The sequence below is a fragment of the Peromyscus californicus genome, unplaced genomic scaffold, assembly GCF_007827085.1.
Source record: "Peromyscus californicus insignis strain IS unplaced genomic scaffold, ASM782708v3 Scaffold_13__1_contigs__length_99412109, whole genome shotgun sequence".
Taxonomy (NCBI): domain Eukaryota; kingdom Metazoa; phylum Chordata; class Mammalia; order Rodentia; family Cricetidae; genus Peromyscus; species Peromyscus californicus.
Window position 1 is genome coordinate 5,868,738 of NW_026294424.1, and position 16,048 is coordinate 5,884,785.

The following is a 16,048-nucleotide window of genomic DNA, read 5'->3' on the forward strand; positions in this document are numbered from 1 at the left end:
TTCGTTTCCAATAACACACAACATGGGTAATTCCTCACATCTACTAGCTGCAAGTGGAGCAGGTGGGACACAGAGAAGGTGAATTACATGGGAGACCAGAAAGAGGCTGGGGCCTGGACCAGTGCCCTGAAAAAATAAGGTCCTTGAACTTCGAGGCACTCTCAGCCTAGCTGGGGGCAGGGAGACAAACAGGAGGAAATGTAATGGGCTTCTGAGCTCCCCCCAGACCATTCTCTTTGGAGACTTAGCTGTTTTTATGTATATGGGTGTTTTCCCTGAATGTGTGTCCATGCATCGTGTGCACACAGTGCTCACAGAGGCCAGAAGAAGTCGTCAGATCCCCTGGGTATGGAATCATAGAGTGGTAAGCTGTCATGTGGGTACCAAGAACTGAACCTGAGTCCTCTCGAAGAGCAATCCGTGCTCTAAACTGCTGAGCCATCTCTCCAGCCCCTAAAGACTATTCTTGACTTGAGTGAAGAAGCCGTGTCCTTCGCCATTTCACACAGAGGATCTGCTCAGATGTCTCCTAGTCCCTGCAGTTCAAGTTCTCAGTCTCTCTCTCCAGGAAAAAGTGTTTCCCCTTCAACTGGCTTCCCATTCCCCTTCACTGAGCCTTGATGAAGGCACCCAGCCCAACACATTGCATTTGCACGTTTGTCTAGCTCCCTGCGCTGTGGTGTCCACCAGTGCAGGGCTTTTTGGTCTTGGGCCTAGCAGAGTGCCCTGCAGAGTCACACTCTTATCCATATGCTATGAGGGGCTAGGTGAGTGAGGAAGAGGCTGGAGGAAAGAGGACCCCCACGCACAAACCAGAGCAAAAGTTGGTACCTCATAAGTAATGTGTAGGCTATTACCACTGCTACAGTCCTCCACACAGGTTGGCAGAGCAAACCTCTTCTCCGGTTGCAGGGTCCTCTGGAGACTTTCCCACCATTCCTGGTGAGAATCGAAATAGAAGTTATCTGCCACCCTAACATCCACAGCCTAGCAGAAACCAGGCAGCACGTCTCCTGCCCATCTCTCCAGTGGTGCCAGACAGGAGGGACACACGTGCTGGAGAGTTTGCTAGCCCCATCAACAAAGGACCAAGAAGGAGAGTCTAGAAACCTTGAAGACCAAGGAAACTAAAATAATTGGAACTGAATAGGGGGCAGAGAGAATCCAGTGTTGCCGGTGTAGACAGGGCCTGCAAAGGCTAAGCTCTAGAGAGGCAGACAGGAGAGACTGTCCCAGAAAAGCCTGGTCTTCATGGGGAGCACTCCCACTTGCTGCCCTTTGGGGACAGTGTGTCTAGTAGGGCACCCCACCACCCTCTCCACTCAGAAGGAAGCCAAGTAGAAAGGGGTCCCTGGGACACACAGGCATATAGGGCACTTAGACTGCATATTTAACTCAAAGTCTACCTGCTCCCCGGAGTCTCTGGAGAAGTCCCTCAGAAAGCAAGGTTGTCATATAGAAGCTGTGGGTGTAGATCCAAAGACCCAGCCTGCTAATGTAGTGAGTTCCAGGCCACCCAGAGATACAGTGAGGCCCTGTCTGAAGCAAAAAAAGGGCCCAGAGTGTCTCTTGCTCTCCAGCCGTCTTAGGGGCCATTCATGGTTGAAGACCATCCTTTATCTCAGGTAGGAACATGATGACCATAAAGGAAATGGCAAGTCACTATAGCTAATCAGCCCCAGGCTCCAACTTGTGGAGCATACACGCCGAAGCACAAGCGGGTTCCACAATCAGACGAGGCAAGGTGAAGTCAGTCACCCTCGCTGTCACTGTCCAGCTCTGAAGTCTGAAACAGCTGGATGTGGTGGCACACATCTGGAACTCCAGAACTTCGGGATTTGAGGAAAGTAGGATACTTGACTTGTGTTTGAAGACCGCTTGGCTACACAGTGAGACTCTCTAAAAAGGGTGGAGGCATAGAGAAAAAGGAACATTTTTAACAGATTACTTCCCCAGGTGGGCTGAAACTAATGTCCAGCTCCACAGTGACTGTACTGGCTGGTTTTATTTCAGCTTGACACAAGCTAAGGTCATTTCGGAAGCGAGAACCTCAATTGAGAAAATGCCCCCACCAGACCGACCTGCAGGCAAGGCTGTGGGGCGTTTTCTTGGTCCATGATTGATGTGAGAGGACCCTGTTCACTGTGAGCAGCACCACCGCTGGGCTGGTGTAAAATAAGAAGTAAGCTGGGTTGGGGATTTAGCTCAGTGGTAGAGCGCTTGCCTAGCAAGCACAAGGCCCTGGGTTCGATCCTCAGCTCCAAAAAAAAAAGAAGTAAGCTGAACAAGTCCATAGTCGTGCTATCCCCCAATGACTCTGCATCAGCTCCTGTCTCCAGGTTACTGCCCTGTCTGAGTTCCTGTCCTGACTTCCCTCAGCAACGGACTGTGATCTGAGAATTGTAAGGGAAAATGAATCCCTTCTTCCCCAAGTTACTCGTGGCCTTGTGCTTTATCCCAGCAGTAGAATCCAACTAAGGCCATGGCTGTAAGACTCAATTAGACACAAGGCGAAGGAAGCACATGCCGGGCTCACTGGTGTAGATGATTTGGATATCCCAGAAGCATGGCGTGAAAAATAAACTGTAAGAGGGCTGGAGCCATGGCTCCGCAGTTAAGAGCACTTTTACTCCAGTTCCAGGGATCCGATGCCTTCTTCTGACTTCCTCAAGTACTTCAATACACATGGCATCCATAAACCCATGCAGACACACACACACTCATGAAAATAATACATAGACAGACAGACAGATAGATAAATAGATAGATAGATAGATAGATAGATAGATAGATAGATAGATAGACAGATAGATAGATTTAAAGAAAGTTGTTTATTTAAAGAAATAGATAAATAGTCTAAAATCACACTGCCCTGAACATACCCAATCTCTTCTCATCTCAGAAGCTAAGCAGGGCCAGGACTGGTTAGTATTTGGATGGGAGATCGCTTAGGATTACCAGGTGCTGTAGGCTTTAAAAGAAGGGAAAAAAGAAATAGATAAGTAAACCACACAGAATTCTTCTTCAAATAAAACTTGCCAGAGTTTGATTTAAAACCAGTTTTTAAAGGGCCAGTGAAACTTCAGCAGCTAAAGGGCACTTGCCACCGAGCCTAATGATGAGTTGAATCCCCAGGATCCACACGGTGGAAAGAAAGAACCAACGCCTGAAAGTTGTCCTCTGACCCCACACATGCTCTGTGGCACGGGCTCACCCACACACATAAACAAAAGAAACAAATGTAAAAAAAAAAAAGTTTCAAAAGGAGAGCACTGCCAGGCAGTAGTGGCACACGCCTTTAATGCCAGCACTTGGGAGGCAAAGGCAGGTGGATCTCTGAGTTCGAGGTCAGCCTGGTCTACAGAGTGAGTTCCAGGACAGCCAAGGATACAGAGAAACCCTGTCTCGAAAACAAACAAACAAAAAGGAGAAACCTAAAGATGTGGTTCAGTGGTAGAGCACTTGTCTAGGATAGGGAAGGGAAGGCCTTAGATTCAGTTTCTTTTCTTTTTTTTTTTTTTTTTTTGGAGCTGAGGATAGAACCGAGGGCCTTGTGCTTGCTAGGCAAGTGCTCTACCACTGAGCTAAATCCCCAACCCTGATTCAGTTTCTAGTATGGGAAAAACGTCCCATGTCAGGCCAGAGGGAGGACTGAACGTCAAGAGCACTGCCACTCTTACAGATGACTTGGGTTAGATTCCCAGCACCCACGTGGTGACTCACAGCCATCTGTGACTCCACAGTACTACAAACACATGGTACACACACATGCAGGTACTCACACATACACACAAAATAAAAATGAATGCATAAAAATTTCTAGTCCTACACGCAAGCATAGCTTGATTCTGCTCCAGGAAGTGAAAAACCAATCAGAAGGAATATATGAAAAGAAACTGAAGGCCAGGTGAGGCAGGGCTCATCCACGGTCCCAGCTGCAGGAATTGAGGTGAGGAGGAGAAGAAGCTCGGGCGGGAGGAGGGAGGAGGGAATCTGTGGTCAGCATGTAAAAGGAGTAGAAAACATCTTAATAATAATAATAAAAAAAAAAAAGAAGCTCAACATCCTTTAGTCACCAGGAAGAAAAAAACAGATAACACTTCAGATGACTGTAACCAAAAAAGAAAAATATGCGCTGGTAAGAAAAATAGGGAATATTAGAAGCTTCGCAAATTGTTGGTGAGGACAGTAGACGGTGCCCCTCAAAAGGTTAACGAGCATTACTAAGATTGATGTTGAAACAGAATGTTGCAGCACCGTGCACATCGCCAACAAACACCCTGAATACACAGTAACTGAGGAACAGACAGACAAGTGGACTGCTCCAGCTGATGGCTGAGTGAAGAGCTGATCACCATGAATGAACTTTGAAAGCTGCCGAGTAAAAGGGACCACCACACATGGTCAGGGATTGTGTGATCTCATTGTAGGAAACGTCCAGAAAAAGGACACCCGTTCAGACAGATTGCTGGTTACTGCTGGTTAGCAGATCCAGGAAGCAATCTGGGAGTGGGGCGTGACTGCTTACTAAGCATGGGGCTTTTGGGGGAGTGGTCCAAGGGTTTTGGAATAAGATGGGCGTGCTGTTCACACAATGGGACAAATAAGGAAATTCTACAGAATTCTGTGCTTTAAAATGGTTACCTTTGTGTTGTGTGAATCTTACCTCAATTTTTAAAAAGAAAGAAAGCATAAAATAAGGCCATGGCTACCAGGGCCATGTAAGTCATGCCACACAGCCATTGCCTTCTCCACAAACCTCAAAGTCCTTTCCTAACAAAGTCAAAGTGACAGCCACTGAGTAGACGCAGGCCTTCACCACAGCCCTCTGCTCCACCTCTCTCTGTCTCTCTCTGTCTCTCTCTCTGTCTCTCTCTCTCTGTCTCTCTCTGTCTCTCTCTGTCTCTCTCTGTCTCTCTCTCTGTCTCTCTCTCTGTCTCTCTCTCTCTCTCTCTCTCTCTCTCTCTCTCTCTCTCTCTCTCTCTCTCTTTCTCTCTCTCTCTCTAGTGAATCCACAAGCTTCAGAGGTGTCAGAGCAGGAAATGGGCCCCGAGCAGTAGCACCTTAGCCCTGACCTCCCCCTGACCTCACTAAATGGTTCCTTTGTGAGTTTGTGAAGTCAATTATTCACCAGCTGACCAAGGTGGCAGTATAGCAGAAAAGGCCTCTGACTGATGTCCCCTAAACACTGCAGGTCTACTGTGAGCCAGCACAGCATACGGTACTTAGTATGACCAGCTACACTACTGTCACACACACGCAGAGGGCCTAGGTCGGTCCATGCAGGCTCCCTGGCTGTTGGTCCAGAGTCCATGAGCTCCCACAAGGCCAGGTCAACTATCTCTATGGGTTCCCCGTCATGACCTTGACCCCCCTGACTTGTACAATCCCTCCTCCCTTTCTTCAACAGGACTCCCGGAGCTCGGCCCAGTGCTTGGCTGTGGATCTCTGCATGTGCTTCCAACAGTTGCTGGATGAAGGCTCTGTGATGACGGTTAGGGTGGCCACCAATCTCCTCATCTCCTCCCAGATCCTCTCCTACGCCCTCTCCACCTTCCTACCCATCCAAAGCCATGCCTTCTCTTTCTCTAACTTTAGAAAAAAAATAGGTGCCGGGCGGTGGTGGCGCACGCCTTTAATCCCAGCACTTGGGAGGCAGAGGCAGGTGGATCTCTGTGACTCCAAAGCTACACAGAGAAACCCTGTCTCAAAAAAAAAAAAAAAAAAACAACAAAAAAAAGAAAAGAAAGAAAAGAAAACAAATAGGCGAATTAAAAATACAACAACAGGAGCCGGGCGGTGGTGGCGCACGCCTTTAATCCCAGCGCTCGGGAGGCAGAGCCGGGTGGATCTTTGTGAGTTCGAGGCCAGCCTGGTCTACAGAGTGAGATCCAGGAAAGACGCAAAGCTACACAGAGAAACCCTGTCTCGAAAAAACCAAAAAAAAAAAAAAAAAAAAAAAAAACAACAACAACAACAACAAATGAACCAGGATAGAACAACCACAACAGAGAAGACAAACAGTATGAAAAGCACGTGCACAGGCATGTGAGTGCACAGAGAGAGAGAAGCCATAAATCACAAAATCAGACACCATAATATATATGCAAAAGAACCATAAGGTAAACGCCCAGACAGAGCATTGTTAGACAAAAACCCTACAAAAATACCACTGAGTTTGTTAGAGTTGGCCTTCTACTGCTGGGCATGGGGGTCTGCCTTTAAATGTGGTTTGTACACCCAGTGAGAGTCCACTGGGGAAAACTAACTTTTCCTTTGTGAGTGGTTGCCAATTGGAGATAGCTTCTGAGTTAGAGGTGGGAGCTGGTGTCCACTTCCCTCTCAGCACTGGGACCCCCGTGTGGCTTAGACCTGGGCAGGCCCTGTGCCTGCTGCCATGGTCTCTGTGAGCTCATGGGTGCGTCAGTCCTGTTGTGTCTGGAAGACACTGTTTCCTTGGTGTCCTCCATCCCTGCTGATCCTCTTACAAAAGTTCCCGGGGCCCCGGGAGGAGGGGTTTGACGGAGCCATTCCATTTAGGATTGAGTGTTCCACGGTCTCTCACTCCCTGCACGTTGTCCGATTGTGGGTCCTTGTGTTTGTTCTCCTCTGCTACAGGAACCTTCTCTGATGACTGATCAGGGCATAGCAGAATCGAGTCAGCAGTCATTCTATGGCTAAATTTCTTTATCGCTAATAGATTGTAAACAAGGATTCCGAGACAACTCAACAAACAGTATTGGGCAGCTAGATAGCCCCCCACAAAAGAATGAAGCTAGACCACTACCTCATATCTTTTGCAAAAATTAACTAAAAGTAGATCAAAGATCTAAATGTAAGAGGTAAAACTAGCTCAGACATGGTAGTACACACCTTTAATCCCAGGACTAGCGAGGAAGAAGCAGGTGGACCTCTGTAAGTTTGAGGCTGATCTGGTCTACATAGAGAGTTCCAAGCCAGCCAGAGCTACACAGTGAGATCCTGTCTCAGAGAGAGTTGGGGGGCGGGGCGCTAAAATTACAGCTTTTAGAAGAAAACATAGATGTAAATCTTGTTACCAAACGGTTTCTTAGATACAGCATCTGGCTCACAAGAAACCAGTGATAGTTGGAATGAGAAATGTCCCCCATAGCATTTGAATACTTGATTCCTGATTAATGTTGCTGTTTGGGAGGCTTTATAATGTGTGGAGGAAACATGTCACTGAAAGTGGCCTTTGAGAGGTGTTCTTGTTTTTGTTTTGTTTTTTTAGCTAAACTTTTGTGGGATGGGGTATAGCGCTTGTCTGGAATGCACAAAGCCCTGGGCTCAATCTCCAGCACCACAAAAATAATTTAGTTGATTAAACAAACAATAAAGCTTCCCACTTCAAAAGACACAATCATTGAAAGTGAAAAGCGATGTTGTGGCACAGTTCCGTGGTAGATTGTGTGTTTCCTATATTCAGCCTCTCTGCTTTGACGTCACCTGTATCTAAAGTCTAAGTCACACATACCCACACATGCTCATCTGGGCTCTCATGGGTCTCCATACCCAATGAATAGCTTCTTACATAAAAGTCTTTGAGAAGATATTACTTGAGGATAGCACCACAAGCCACCCATGGAGTGAGCAGGGCTCTCTCGTGCGAGCGAGCTCTCTCCTTTTTTTTTTTTTTTTTTTTTGGTTTTTCAAGAAAGGGTTTCTCTGTCTAGCCCTGGCTGTCCTGGAGCTCATTCTGTAGACCAGGCTGGCCTCAAACTCACAAAGATCTGCCTGCCTCTGCCTCCCGAGTCTGGGATTAAAGGTGTGTGCCCCCACTGCCCAGAGAACAGGGTTCTCAATGGGGCACTGATGATAAAGTGAATTCAGCCTGACCTGGGCATGGTGGCACACACTTTTAATCCTAGCACCTGGGAGGCAGAGGCAGGTGGATCTCTGAAAGTTTGAGGTCAGCCTGGTCTACAAAGAGAGCTCTAGGACAGCTAAGAGAAACCCGGTCTCAATATATATACACACTGAATTTAGTCATACCCCAAGTCATCACGCTGCTCCTTCTCCCTAATGACAGTTTTCCAGGCAGCTAGAAACGTAGAAACACTTCAGGGCATTCTGAACAAGGTGTTTAGAATGTTAATGGATGAAAATGGGCTACAGCCGCATTTATTTCACATAAATTAACCTTGATGAGCTTTATTGCCTTGGTTCCCTTGACTACCACCTGTTGTTTGGTACCTGCTCAGCCCAGGGGGTGGAATTGTTCCAGGAGGACGTCAGGCGGAGTGATAAGAAAGAGGGTGAGAAGGTTCAGCAGCTGAACACCCAGCCGCTTCCTGGGTCACTCAATGCTGTCAATTCGTTGGAACCTTTCCTACCTCTTTCTCAATTTCACCTGTGTCAGCCAAGAGTTGGAGAATGCAGAGAGTGTGTCACACAGCGCTCTGACAAGGTCGGGGTCGGGGTGGAGGGGGAGCCAGGAAGAGCGGGGCCAGTAACACCCTACCCGGGCGTCCTCCTCAGAGAGGGTCTTCGTTTCCTGACCACTGCTGCCCTCTGGTGCTCTGATGCTTACACTGCACCAGCTCGACGGCCAACATGGCAGAAATCCAAATGCAGCCGCAGCCGTCATTTTTAATTCTCTAATAATCACATTTTCTTTGTGGCGCTGCAAATAGAACCCAGGACACTGTGTGTGCTAGGAGCTTCAGTATCTCGTTCAAAACAGTCCCTCTGTTAGGAATCCATGGGCATTTTCTGATAAATAACTCTGTTCTTCATTTCCAGAGGATTCACCAGTCTCTGAAATAGTCTGATTCTACTAGAGTACAGACCCCTTGAGAGGAAGGGTTTCCCTCGAATGCTGCTCTCTGGTTTTCTAGAAGCTAAAACTTGATCTAGCAGGCTCATAGTAGCATATGAATGAATGAATGAATGAATGAATGAATGAATTTGGAAACCTTCCTTCTATCCCAGGACTGGCTCTGCACTGTAGACTGTGCACTACACACACACACACACAGGTCACTACTGTAGACTCTGCACTACACACACACAGAGGTCACTACTGTAGACTCTGCACTACACACACACACACACACACATAGGTCACGACTGTAGACTCTGCACTACACACACACACACACACACACACACACACACACACACACACACGTCACGACTGTAGACTCTGCACTCCACACACAGGGTTGTCAACAACTGTACACCGCAAAACGTGGCGTGTGGAAACCAGTCAACAAACACTTGTTGAGTGAAAACCTCACTATTCCCAGTACTTCCTAGCCCTACCCAAGGAAAGTGATCCGTCCCTGCCCTCGTCGCCTCTGATTTCCAACAGCTTTGTCCTCCCTAAACCACTGAGACGGCCTATGCCCAGTGTGAGGTGGGTGCCTGGCTTTAAAAGGAAAAAAAGAAGAGGCAGGACTAGGGCAGAACGGGGAAATGTCCCAGCACATACCTGACCTTGTCCGTCCCCTCCCTCTTTCCTTGGGTCATCAGGACCCTCTTCCCCACAAAAAGTACCACGAGCCGACCAGGTAAGGCTAAGCCGATGGAGGGTCCCCAGTCCCTAGGATACACTGACCCACCTTCCCGGTGCCCAACCCAGCCCCACGAGGCTGTGCTTACACAGCTAGGCTCTCCAAGCCTCCCACTCACCAGCTCAAAACGCAGGATTCTCAGCTAAGCAGGGCACATACGGGCTCACAGAGACTGAAAGCAAGGCCAGGGCCGGCACGGGTCTGCACCAGGTCCTCTGGTGTTTTTAGAGGTTTGGTGTTTTTGTGGGACTCCTAACCGCAGGAGTGGGTCTGTCTCTGACTCTTTTGCCTGTTCTTGGGACTCTCCTCCTTGTTGGGTTGGTTTCCTTGTTCAGCTTCCATGTGAGGGTTTTTGCCTTGTCCTACGGTATTTTGTTTTGTCGTGTTTGATTGCTGTCTCTTGAAGGCCTGCTCTTTTTGATGGGACACAGAGATGGGAGAGGGGAGGTGGGGGGGGGGGGGCTGGGAGGAGTGAGGGAGGGGAAACTGTGGTCAGAATGTCTTGTATGAAAGAAGAATCTGTTTTCAATTAAAAAAAAAAGGATTCTGTTCCCTGTTTCTACACTATATCTGGACAGAGTCCCACAGTGTCCTTAGATGGGTCCCGTAAGAATTTTCCTTCCACATAAGAAGCAGGTCTTAGAGATCGTGGAGTGCAAGCCTCTCACTAGTACAGAAGCCGAGAAGGAAGCAATGGTGTGCCCAAGAGCACACACCCCAGGGTCCTACAGGTGGTGGGGACTATGGTTTCAGGGCACACCACCCCTCCACTCAGGAAGTACACAAAAAGTGGCCTTCTAACCTCCTCAATTCTGTTTGTGAAGACTCATAGTAAATCCCACAGTAGGGGCAGTCATGGTAATGTCAGGGTCCAAATCAGTTAAGGGAGTTGCACAGAGAAACTCAGTGAAGAACAGGCATAAGAAGATTGTCTTCAGGAGCTAAAGGGATGGCTCCACAGTTAAGAGCACTGGCTTCTCCTTCAGAGGACGGGGTTCAGTTCCCAGCACCCACATGGCAACAAATAAATGATTAACTCCAGTTCCAGAGAACTCCCTTCTGGCCTCCGCATGTATTGCATGTACATGGCGCACATACATACGTGCAGACAAAACACCCACCCACAAAGAAATAAAATTTAAAAAAAAAAAATCCGTTTTAATGCTGTCTTCATGTTAGACCCTGGCTCTACTGCTTCCCTGGAAGGCCAGGCTCTGGGCCCCCATTATGCTCAAACGTGTGATGAAAAGGGTGGCGTCCTAGTCCAAACCCATAGCCTCTCATGGAGCAGATTCCCACCTGCAGAGTAAAAGGCTGAGCTTGGAAACAGCACCCAGTCCAGACGGGGACACTGTGGGTCTCACCCTTTCCATGCATCTCAGCCTCTCCAAGTCCTTTTCCAAGTGGATCTGGGGAATCAACTCAGGTCGCCAGGCTTTACCTGCTGGGCCATCTCACTGGCCCCATTACAACCGTCTGTGGTGGTTTGAATAAGAACGCCCCCACACACAAAGGCTCATACATTTGAATGCTTAAATCAACAGGGAGTGGAACTCTCTGATGGGATTAGAAGGATTAGGAGGCGTGGACTTGTTGGAGGAAGTGCATCACTGGGGGTGGACTTTGAGGTTTCAAAAGCACATGCCAGGCCCAGTGTCTCCCTCCCTCTCCCTGCTTACTATCAGGATCAGGATGAAGGTCTCAGCTACTGATCCAGGACAGCCTGCAAGCCTCTGTGCTCACTATCATGGTAATGATGGACAATGGACTAAATCTCTGAAACTGTTTTGCAAGCCCCCAAGTAAATGCTTTCTTTTATGAGTTGCCTTGGTCATGGTGTCTCTTCACAACTAAGACACTAGCTGACCACATAACGAAAAAACGCCAAGCCGGTGGGTGGTGGTGCACGCCTTTAATCCCAGCACTCGGGAGGCAGAGCCAGGTGAATCTCTGTGAGTTCGAGGCCAGCCTGGTCTACAAAGCGAGATCCAGGAAAGGCGCAAAGCTACACAGAGAAACCCTGTCTCGAGAAAAAACAAAACAAAACAAAACACCTGAGGGCCCGATGAAGAAAACATGTGACCAATGGCGACTTGACGGACTGAACTAATAACCGATTGACACTTGGAAAGACCGGCTAGACGGTTAATCGGCAGATTGTCAGACAGGATGGCTGACAGGCTGACTAGACTGAGGACTAACTACAGTCTAACTAGACCGGCCGACCAGGTTGGCTAAAGTGACTACAGGATTGATTGGCCGGCAGTTTGACCGCCTCATGTGTTGCAATGCCTGGCAGCCTCGGCCTCCAGCCCGCTTCAGGCTCACTCTCTTCGAGCCCCCTCTCACCATCCAGTCTTGAAACAGCACTGAACTCAGCGGCAGCATCTCGTCCCAGAGTTTGCGCCTGCCCCTGAGCGGTTGGAAGCGGCCACCTTGTAGCTACACCCGGTAGCATGCGGCCCCCTGGTGTGCGGGGGTCCTGTAGGGGAGGAGAGGGGCGCTCCAGGAGCCCCCCTCCCGCCTCCTGTGCTCGCTCCCGCCTCTTCTCCCCCTCAGGAGTGGGCCAGGCGGATCCGGAACCCTGCAGACTGTGCGGTGCTGACACATGAGGGGTACACACACACACACACACACACACACACACACACACACACACACACACACACACAGGTATTATATATATTACACACATACATATTGCGTTGGTGTTGTTTTGATCTTGGAGTTATAGTGTTAGCTATACCATGTGTGTGCTGGGAATTGAACCCGGGTCCTCTGGAAGCGCAGTCAATGCTCTTAACCACTGCACCATCTCCCAAATATGAGGGTTTTTAATAACCAGTTTAGGAGGTCCTCAAGAGTAAATTTTGTGGATAACAAATGGTGTCGAGGGTCAAAAGGTTGGACACGCCTTAAACGAGCCTCCTGGGCACCAAGGACCCTTTGGGCTCCAAGAAATGTCAAAACTTCGCTACTTTCGAGATTCTCAGAAATCTTCTAGGTCCTCGCTCCCAGGACTCTACAAAAATTCAGAGTCCGGGTAGACCCATTGCTCGCCTGCAAACTCGGGAGTCTGCCTTCTAGGGGCTCGTGGTGAAAACCAGTGAGCCCGCTAGGTGGCAGCAAATGCCTGGGAAAGTGGTACCAGGTGGGAGCAGCCACTTCCTAAAGCCAGGGGGGCCAGACAGAGGAATCAACGCTCAGGGAGAAGGAGATCCAGAGTGGCAGGAATGTCCTCACATCAGAAGAGGGGACAACGCAGAGACCGGAGAAGCTGACTGGGAGGGGCCGTTGAATGAGAATGTTCGAAGCCCGGTACCCGCCCCCGCCCCGACCACATGACCTCCTGAGGCTGACTCTCTTTTAACTGTAAAGTTAGAGACAAGAAGGCTATCTATCCACTGTAGAGAATGTTTTGAGTGTTACCCGGGATTGTGCGTGGAATTCTCTGAGCATGTAGTAAGGAATCAGTAGTCACATTATAAATGCCACAAGTCGCCAAGACCATGCCTGGCTTAGCCCGAATTATTCTTCGAAGGTGTTTTGTAGACGCAGATAGTGTCCATCATCAGTTGATGATAAGGGAGGCTATCTCCATAATCAGAATGGGCTTGAAGTAATTAGTTGAAAGGCCTTAAAATCATAACTGAGTTTCCCTTTAGAAGAAAAAAAAAATCTGCCTGTGGATAACATCTTCAGTTCTTCGAGAGTTCCATCCTCCACTTAATGATTTCCGACCCTTCCAGCCGGCCCCACAATCATTTCCTTAGGTATTCCATGCTGACACTGTTTTCTCTGGTTGAACCCTGACTCCTCGAGGAAGCCCAGTGTGTGGTGGGGTCACAGAGTCTAATAGTCGTGTTTATTCACTCCTTTGAAGTCCCTGGTGGTTAGCAGCTTTTAAGGTGCCATAATTGAAGACTACAGTAACCACAGTTGTTTATTGGTATAGCTAGGCACAGGACCACAAGGAGGCAGAGGAACCACGCTCCCCGCTCCCAGGTCTCATCCTCATGGATGCAGCTTACTTGTTTCCAGGCTTTCTCCACAAGCTCCCTTGGCCCAAGAGAGGCCAGGCTAAGTCCTCTTTCTCCAGTAACCAGTGTAGAAACGAGATTGAAGGTTCCAAATCACGCTGCCTCCCCGGGAGCCAGCTGGTGAGGAGGAGTCCTCTCTCTCAGCAACGAGCTGGGCCACATGTCCTCGTACCATGCCTCTCCCAGCTCCATCCCACAAGCCTGTTGTGCACAATCCACACCTCGTGCCCTCCTGCCCTAATCCTACTAATCATGCATGCTTCTCAGTTTCTGTTCTACAGTTTGGAAGGCCAGGCCAAGTCCTTAACTCATCACATAGCCTCACCACCAACTGTGGGGTGGGTGTCATTGTGCTGTTCACAGACAAGGAAGCCAAGACAGCAAGCAGGCGCTTAGCCTTCCACACCTGCCCCTCCTCCTGGGGAAAGTTGCTCCTTCAAGGCAGGCTAAGAACGACTGCCACGGAGAGAGATTGGCTCTGATGGTGACATGCCCAACTGAGAGAATCCCCCCACTTCTCAGACCCTCTGTTTGCTCTTCAACCCACATGAACAATGGTGGCTAGCCCAAGAACCCCCGGGGCTTAGCGGGCCTTGGTTCCCCTTCCTTTCTTCTACCAAGAAACTAAGGACTCTGGGAAAAAACCATCTAGAGCAGCGGTTCTCAATTTGTGGGTCCTGACCTTTCCTCAGGGGTCTCATATCAGATCTCTCACGTATCCGATATTTACATTACCATTCATAAAGGTAGCAAAATTAGTTATGAAGTAGCTACTGAAATAATCTTGTGGTCGGGGTCACAACATGAACTGTGTTAAAGGGTGGCAGCATTAGGAAGGTGGAGAACCGCTGATCCAGAGAGAAAATGGTGAGCTCAGTATCAGTAAAACCAAGTATAAGGACTAGTGCTGCACCCGGCAAGACTCAGCAAGTTCTAGAACCTCTGTGCTTGGTTCCCTCACCTATGACATGGGTCAGTAAAGAGCTCACAACCAAACAAAAAAAGCTCAACTCCCTGGGCTGTGAGGGCGCTCAGTGGTTGACGTGAATCAGCACATGCTGCTCTCTCCTCTTTTCCTGGAGCATTGGTTCAAGTGGAGGTTCCGCTACAAACACCAGAGATCAGAGATCGCTGTTCCTGCTGAATGAACATTTGTCACCACCTCCAACCCCCAAAAGAAACAAACAACAACAACAAAAAAAAAAACACTCCAAGGGCACGGCATCTTGGGAGCCACTCCCTCTCAAGGCTGCTCTTGAGGGTGTAAATCTCCTTAAATGCTGCCTCCAGGCACCCCTCTTGCTTCAGCTTTATCCTAGCCCTGCCCACATACCTTCCTCATCTGAAAGGCTGGCCATCACTGCCCACACCTTTACTAACACCGGAAACTTAAGTATCAGCCCAAGTCCTTCTTCCTCGCCTTCACCCTTTCCCAGGCCTTCAGGAAGTCCTGTCCTAACGATGTCTATGGTGTTTCTCCATTGCAGTCCCATCACCCAAGTTCACAATCTTTCCAGGGGCTTCGCAGTGCTAGAGAAATTGAGAAAACCTATAACCCAGGCTGGCCTCAAGCTCACGGCAGTCCTCCCGTTTCAGGCTCCCGAGTACCGGAATTACATGAGCTGCCCGGATGCATTCCTCCTGATTCTGTGTGCTCCCTTTGCCCCTGCTAATTCCTCTGCCAGTCTTCCTCTCTCTCACACACCCTCTTCCCCAAGCTGCTCCCAATACCTGTCGATAGGCTTTCCTAAAGCTGGGTATCTTCCCTCAATCTTCCCCCAGCACTGCCCTCAATGCATACCACAGCATGTTTTGGAGTAACTGTGGGACTACTTCCCTTTCCCTCATCGCACGACTGTGAGCCCCATCATAACAGATCTGGACTGTTTTGTTTACTGTGGTATTCCAAATCACGACACACAGAAATAGCTGACTCAGTGCTTGTTGGATTAAACCATAGGTGAGGACTAAACCCAGACACCTGCCTAATTATGGGCAGGGGATCATATACCCTGATTTGCTTGGGGAGACCAAGCATTCACCTGTCACTCCTGCATAGTAATAATGGTGTCCCTGGTCACTCTCAAATGTCCCAGCTTAGTGACATGTCATATGTTCAGCCCAGCTGTTAGGAAGGAGAAAGAGTTGACCCCAAAGATTCCACTCTTCCCATTCATTCCCATTTTTCTCCAACACAGCCAAAGCATTCTCTTGCTTCTGAAACCTTTCTTCTTCTTACATATTCTCCCTGCTTTCCCCCTCCCACCAATACATGACCATTCTGCTTTCCCATTTCACTGCAGAAGGATACTCCTAGAGGGTTGCCATGGCGAGCTAATGATTCACTACCCTAGAAACAGTTGCCTAGGAAATGAGTGATGTCACTTCCAGGAGATGGTTTCCATAGTAACCATCTTGGTGGAATTCAGGGGGTGGCCTTGAAAGTGAAGTGGGAGGAAGGCAGTTGCAGAA

The 16,048-nt window shown here is 48.8% G+C and overlaps 1 non-coding gene across 1 annotated transcript; it reads left to right on the forward strand.

Annotated features, from left to right (window-relative positions):
• Positions 1-2,192: 2,192 nt before the first annotated feature.
• Trnaa-agc (transfer RNA alanine (anticodon AGC)) lies at positions 2,193-2,265 on the forward strand. Its single transcript has one exon. It is a non-coding gene; the product is annotated as a tRNA-Ala (tRNA).
• The last annotated feature ends 13,783 nt before the right edge of the window (positions 2,266-16,048 follow it).